We start from the raw sequence: 7,121 nt of genomic DNA, 5'->3' as shown, positions 1-7,121 counted from the left end.
TATTTTATTGACATTATTACCTTAATTTTGATCTGTAATTGAAAATCCAGTCTCGTCAGGCTGAGGACTATTCACATGAAATAGGCATCTTTATGATGTTATAAATAAGCTGCATCGGGTCAATATAGCTATTTTTCAATATTCATATTCTCAAAGTGGGGCGTCTTCTTTTGTTTATTTGGGTTATTCCATTTTTGTGTATTTGCATTTTTACCTCTGAAAGACCAACACCAAACGGCATGTTTGAAAATACAAACACACTTTAACGATGTAATTGTCATGCTTCTTGTACGTGTTGAATATCATGAAAACTTGTAGACGTAGAGAGTGATCTGCAATGAATTTATTTGACTGACGGCTACATCATTTCACTAGTTCACACAAATACACACGCTCCTATCGGCTAGAATTTGATTAGCAAATCATTTTCAGGTAGGTCGCAACCTGCAGAAGAGTCCGCACTTAAGGTGTAGCCTAGTCTGTGACTTTTATGATAATGAAGGTAGACTTTATTACAAAAACTTGTCTAATAAATCATAACCTGCAGGCTACGGTCAATTCCAAGGATCACCTCAGGACCCTAATTTCTATTGAATTGCATTGTGAGCTAAGAGATGTGTCCACCTGTGCAACTTTGAATGTTCCCACGTCACCATGGGCGGTGCTCTCAGCAGGTGTGCTTTGAGGGCGTTATGCGTGTCGCTTGGTGCGAGTTCTTCCGCTACTTTCATAAAACTAGTTTCGCAACAATGGACCTGAAATTTCTAGGTGGTTGTGTGCCGTTATTTTCTCTGGCCATTGTTTTTGACATCGTAGGTCTAGTAATTCTCTTCGTTGGGATATTTGCAGATTTGCGACAAGATGGTCAGTTTTACGGTGACTTCTTGATCTACAGTGGCTCGCTCATTCTGTTTTCCAGCCTGGCTTGGTGGATCATGTGGTATGTGGGTAACATAAAGGTTTCCACTGAGGGGTCGAGGAGGGACTCATTAGTGAGTCAAAAGCACAGTTTCAAACAGCTGGCGAGAAAATTAACCGAGCGACTGTCCAAAAGTCACAGTAAAGGCGAGGGAAACAACTCTTTTAAATCACCAGACAAGGATGAACTAAAGAAGGAACACAAAGGTGACCATGTCGCCTCGCGCATTACTTGGGGCAAGTCCACCTGCTGCGAGAACAAGGGCTATGATGACAGCAGCGAGTCCGTTATCACATCGAAAAATACCGAGGACGAGGCGGAAACCGACCTGAAGATGCTTAAGTTAGGAAACATTGAACGTCTCCTCTGAGCTGAGGTAAATAACTATCAACTGATTGATGGTCTGAATGGGCTCGTTTGACCTGCTTTATGCTAACGCATTGTGTATTAGCCACAGACGTAAGCAGAACTGGATTCCTTCCATGGGTAGGCTACATTTCATAAAAACAACGCGTTACACTGTGGCAAAATGATCAGGTTGCGTGTACCTGAGAGTGAGGCTGAAGTGAATTGGCACTTTCCTCTGCTCTTTTGTTGACACTGGTTTCTCTGCGACTAGAGGAAGTTCTGGTAGCTTAAACAGGAAGAGGGCCAACCTGTTTTGCTTGAATTTGCTTTGCACATCGAAAATAATGGCCGCAGGCATTTGTATTAAATATAAAGCTAAACCAAATACATATAATTTCTACATATGTAAGGCCGTAGCTTGGTTCACAAATTGTTCAAATTTCAGATAACGTTAACCCTGAATCTTTGGTACTGATTAAGGTGTTAAATTGAAGCTGTGGTTGTGTTGTTTCATTATACCGTTTCTCTCTCTCTCTCTCTCTCTCTCTCTCTCTCCTTTAAGGTCACTCCTTGGACCACACCTCCACAAACTACTTGAGCAACACACAAGTCATATTGTCTATATCTTAATTATTTATTACAGTGCCATCTTGATGTTTTCTTTATATTGATTTTTAATCAGGGACTTAAAGACGGCGCATTATATACTGCATAATGAATTTGTGAAATAGTTTGCATTCTATTGTGGGTTGAACAGGGATTAGTGTTTTCCCCACCTTTGCTGCTTTGAATGTTCCATCCTACCCATGAGTGATTATGCCAATGGGTGTGCCTTTAGGACATGTGGTGTTTTTCTACTGGCTAAATTATCTGCCATTATTCTGGAGTTTCTATGCCTTGATAGACTGACCAAAAGCCACGATAGACTGACAAAAACACTTTTCTGTATGACTGAATGTCATGTTGCTATGTTTTTATTTATATATATATTTCTGTGTGTCTTGCCGATTGACTGAACCACTTAGTTGCCATGAAGTTCTGTAGATAATGTATAATTGAGGAAATGTTTCCTTTAAAAAAAAAAATACTTTGCACTTTGCCTTTGTTGCCAGTTTAATACCATTTTAAATCTTAATTTTTATTATTTTGTAGGTGATTTAACTTTTTGATTTATATGGTGAATGTAATACAAATATCCCTTCCAAATAAAGCAGTATTTTTACTGAATGAATGATTTTTTTTTTATGTAAATATACAATATATATATATATAAAAAACAAAGCAGTTATACTGTATCCTCAGTCTTCAACCACTTATTTCTATAGCAGAACAGGTGAATTCTTTCTAGTGTCTTGTTCTACAAACTAATTATCCATCCTGATATCATAGTCTTCTACGTGGCAGAGGCAACAATTATTTAGCTATGAAACTGCCCTGACCATTGCTATTACTAACAACACAATGGTAGTGGTAAGACTGGTTTGACTGTAAATAAACCACCAACCCAATGGAGCCTCTCAAAGCGCAATCTGTCTCATCCTGCATGATTGTAATTCCCTAATGCCTCATTCATTTGGATATGTGTTGTAAGATGGTCTATATTTCTAAAGGAACAGTCATGTTCATCAATTAGATTAGATCATACACTCTGATTATACTACAAGTGCATGTCCATGTTTGCACAGAACCATTAATTAAATAATACTGTTTGACTGTATCAATAGCACGGTAATGAACCCATCTTGGTAGTGGTCATCCATGTCTAGTTGTACTTCTTAATCTAACTTCATACTTTTCAAGACAATCCTATAGGCACCCATTTAATTAGCAAATTAAAAGATGAGATAAGAGATTACGTGAAGTTGGTGGCAAAATTCTCTTTATGATCTGGTGATTGTGGCTGAGATTTGGTCTCAGAGCCAGTCACCATCTGTTAATCAGTTCTGGTAAGCTGATGGTTTATCACCTAGGTATATATATTTTTATTTGTTTGTTTGTTAGTTTGTTTTTAAAGCTCAGAAGCACAATCAGTTGACGTACTGCTCTATTAATAGATCTGTTTTTCACAAGACTGACATGGCATTTAAAGAAAGAATGAGGCTTGGGGCTGGGTGGGGGTGTTAAAGAGCAGCATAACTTGTTGCGGTGGTTGTATACCTGTCCACCCGCTGTTTCCTGCTATTGAGGACAAGTAAGTAGGGCGTTCAATGCAATCCATAGGAATGCAGGGCATCCTTTTAAAAGGTGCCTCAGCAAAACTGGTGTCGCTCATTTGCGAAGACACTGCCATGCCGTTTTGAAGTCCCTCTTCTCACGGCAATGGATTGTAAGGCCTGTTGCGGGCGGTGCATTATCTTCCTCTTCCTGGCAGTGCTCTGTGATGTTGTGGGCCTAGTCCTCTTGCTCCTGGGCATATTTGCTCCGCTCAGCTTTTGGGATTTCTTCGTGCTTTCCGGGCCCCTCCTCGTCTTCATCAGCCTGGTGTTCTGGATCTTCTGGTACCTTGGGAACCTCACTGTGCCATATGAAGAGCTGTTGCCACTTAAAGGCATAGTCTGATACGATATCTACAGTGAACTACAGTGGACCCATATCTCATTACTTCAGAGGAAAGGACTAAGAAGCAAGCTGATGTCAAATCTTATGACTGACGATGAGGATTGGACACAGACTGAACTGAAAGTATCATGATTTGAAAGTGAGCACTATACCCAGTTCTATACATTTTGTCTGAAATGGACATGGTCCAATAAATAATGTCTTTATTATACACATACAACTGATTTATGTGGACATTTCCATATATACATTAATATATATTTATGTATACATGTTTATTGATTGAGAATGTTTTTGAAACTTTCGTATAAATGTTGTGTTTGCATAGGCACATTTGGATTTTCCTGACTGCTGTTGAAGTCAAGTGTGTATATCTGTACCTCGGAGAGACTCTAGACCATGAGTTTACTTGATGGAGATGGAATCTTCTCCACTTTGAAGCACTTTTGTAAACTGAATGCTTGTGAATTCTACAACACATTTGTACTTCCTTAGAAAACACTATGGCAGTATGTGTGGTTAATAAATATGTATGCTAATTGATTGTTTTTCTTGTAGTACTTGATGACGAGGCAGATTTAGTTTTTTAGTATTTGAACAATTGTTATTGTAAACAGGTATGCTCTGACCACAGAAACCAGCCTAACAGGCCATTTTAGTTCTGATGGAGGATGTTGCCGAACCACACCTATAGTGTCTTACTGTAGCAATAAATCCTCCCTCTCTGTCTAAACAGTCTGAGTCCTTGACTCAGGCGTTTTCCCACTCAGAAGCATGGAGTTGAAATTAGGCCAGACAGTTCACGGATCTAAGGACAGCTATTTAAGGTTTTTTTTTAATTGGGAAATTGAAATGTCTCAGTTGACCACAACAATGCATTAATCTGTGTTTGAATAATGAACATGTTAAATAAATCTAGTTTTGCTGCAGTATATTCTGGTGCAGTTGGGAGCAAATGCATAATGGACTGTCTAAGATGTGGTCAGGTTCATGTCTGAGCAAATGCATTGACAGAAACTAATTCAGACCAGTTAAAGGAAGGAAGAAGGAGAGCCATTCCCCCCGGCACTCGCCCACAACATGCCCTCCTCCTGCATCAGCACTTTGGAGTAGAGACCATTTGAACGGTAATGCTCTCTCTCTCCCGCTCTCTCTGTTCCTCACTTTCTCTCTCGCTTTCAATCTCTCCCAGAGAGACAGTTAATATCTCTCAGCCTCTCAACAGGGTCATTTCCTGTAAGTTTACCGCAAACTGAGAATTTCAAACAACAACAAGAGAATTAGTTCAAAAATCCCCTCATTTCACATAGGCACTATTAGCAGAATTGAAAGCCCTCACCAAAGCAGATGAGGGGTGTATGTGAGGCTCCCAGATTAAAAACCTGGAAAGATCTGACAGCAGACAGCATTTCAGACAAAAACACAAACAGTACGCCTACCTTCTGATGGGCCTTGTGGGTTTGACTTTAAACTGTGATCTGCAGATGATTAGCTGCAGATAATCAGACTTTCCATGATTAGTGGTGAGAATTCAATGAAAAGCAATCTATCCTGATCAACAATAGGGAATCAGGTCTACTCTCCCACTCATCTGCAAAGGAACAGAGTGGGAAGGTGACAGAAATGCACTTGCATACAAACCAGCTAGTGGAGTCCCTGTGGAATTATTACACTGCTCTGATGGGCTACACCATTAGTTCAAAGTGGGTTGCCTAAATGGCCAGTAAGAGCTTTCCAATGCAATTACAATCCAAGCATTCCTAAGTGTCAGGTATTGATTTCTGAACTCCTACATTTAATAGCAGGCAAGTACAGCTTGTCCTAGGTGCTTGCAGACCTGCACGTTGTGTATGCTAGCTACTCAAAATACAATATACAAAAGAACAGAAATAACGTAGGCTACATGTACCAATATAAGAGAAGTGAAAAAAGACAAGAAGCAGACATTAAACTATTTAAAACTTTATGGCAATTACAAGACGATCATGGTGGAGAAGATTTTACATCCCTGAAAAAAGAGAGATTTCTTTGTCTCAACAGTCTCTCTCAAATAGGCAACTCACTCATTAAGAATATAATATATATATATATATATATATATATATATATATATATATATATATATATATATAAATTGAGAAAATCATCTTGTATATCATTAGCAGAGATCTTAAAAAGTTAAATTACAATTAAAAAACAATTCTCAGAGAGGAAAGAAGAAGAATGTTTAATTGAACAGCTGAATTACCTAAGCTATTCAGTCCCCTTTTCTCAGTGCCTGATCACTGTGACAACCCACTGTCAGAGTTTTGGGCGTCACTGCTTTTGGTCTTATGTATGACATCTGCTGGTGAGTTAAGCAACACAAGTAGGTTTAGACACAAACGTGTAAGGAGGTTAAATAAACTAGATGACATATTGCATGCTAGAATTCGATTTATCGACATCCGATTCATTCACTCAGATTGGAAGACCAGAAAAAATTGCTGGTCTTCACAGATATTGCCACGAGTTGAATGCCAACACTAGGAGCAGGAGTCGGCATTTGTCAAGTTTAAAGTCTCCATCTAGTGGTCATCATAATGTAAGATCAATCTGTACCGTGAACAATACCATAAACGGACACCCACCCGTAGGCTACAGATCTATTCAGTTATTTTTTATAACATTAACATAACATATAACATTTCCAAATGAGACAAGAGCAGGTATTAAGAGTAGCATTTGATACCTGATTAATAAGGCTAATTATAACTCACTGAAAACGATTCAATATGTAGACTCATAGGCTACGTCTGGCCCACGATTTCACAATCCCTACCACAAACTGTGTATCTAGTTCAAATCTTTGCATCGCTGGAAGTTTTTTGTTTTAAATCCTTACATTATTGCGTTGCATCACTGCATGGCAGCCAGTTGGGCTTCTATGTTGTTTATAGTAATCGTGGGAACAGTGCAGTGAAACGTCACAGTTGCACGTCAATTGATTTATTATGATATGTGGACCATGTCATGGAGGGTAACAGTATCCCTGGCACTGGCCACCCAACCCCCACGGCGCTCTCCCGTGTTTACAAACATCTCAGGCCTAGGTGTGTGAACCTAGACGACACAGCGATGACGTCACCGAAAGCACATGTCCCACTACACCGGTAGACAAGTCGAGCAATATCTACCACTTACGCAAATTAAACGTACTCTCCTGCTAGATGGTTTTAATCTAGCATCGGTGTCAGATAGGCCCGAGAAAATAGATCAGAAATGAACACTATAGAATGTTTCATCGTCGTGCAAA

Source organism: Sprattus sprattus (genome assembly GCF_963457725.1).
Source record: "Sprattus sprattus genome assembly, chromosome: 18".
NCBI lineage: Eukaryota > Metazoa > Chordata > Actinopteri > Clupeiformes > Clupeidae > Sprattus > Sprattus sprattus.
The sequence above is the reverse complement of the archived record's forward strand: the minus strand, read 5'-3'. Positions refer to the sequence as shown.